Here is a 677-nt window from a genome sequence, read left to right on the forward strand (position 1 = left end):
CCCGGGTCATAACTGTTTATCCTACGGTGCCATTTGGTAGCGAACCACCGGTTAGAGGACACGTACCATGTTCTTACTGGCCGAAGATTGTTTGAGAATGGATCCTAGTGATATTTTCGACTAGGCATTTAGCTCTTTTATGAGCTGAAGTAGATCTTGATTTGTCCACCCTGGCAAACTGTGGCGAAGGGTGGATGAATTTTGCTTTGAGTGATTGATGGATGATTTTAATTTTTAAATATCTCGAATTTGAAATGATTGAATTTTGGACTTTGTAGAGTTTTATTATTTTGGACTTTGTGGAGTTTTTGGATTTTGAGTGGACATATGGGAGGCATTTTTGAAAATATTTGTGAATCCCTCCGGTTGAGCTCTGCATTCAACACGGCCATCATCGGGATGTGTGGGGTCATTTGCCTTTGTGGCTTGAACCTTGTCGACTATGTCTGGCTGTCGACAGAGGATCGGGTTTCATAGTATTTATGCCCTTGATAGTGAATTCTCATTGTTATAGGCCTTGATGGCCTAATATGAATGTATTAAAATAAATACATCGGTTGCCATAACCGTGTATTTATTTGAAGGTTCAAACCCTGTCGACTGCTATTGATTCATATAGAAGGATCAGGTTTGAACTTGAATTTACTTATCGACCCGCGCAGCATCCCTAGACGTCA

This window comes from Dendrobium catenatum, unplaced genomic scaffold, assembly GCF_001605985.2.
Source record: "Dendrobium catenatum unplaced genomic scaffold, ASM160598v2 fragScaff_scaffold_114, whole genome shotgun sequence".
NCBI lineage: Eukaryota > Viridiplantae > Streptophyta > Magnoliopsida > Asparagales > Orchidaceae > Dendrobium > Dendrobium catenatum.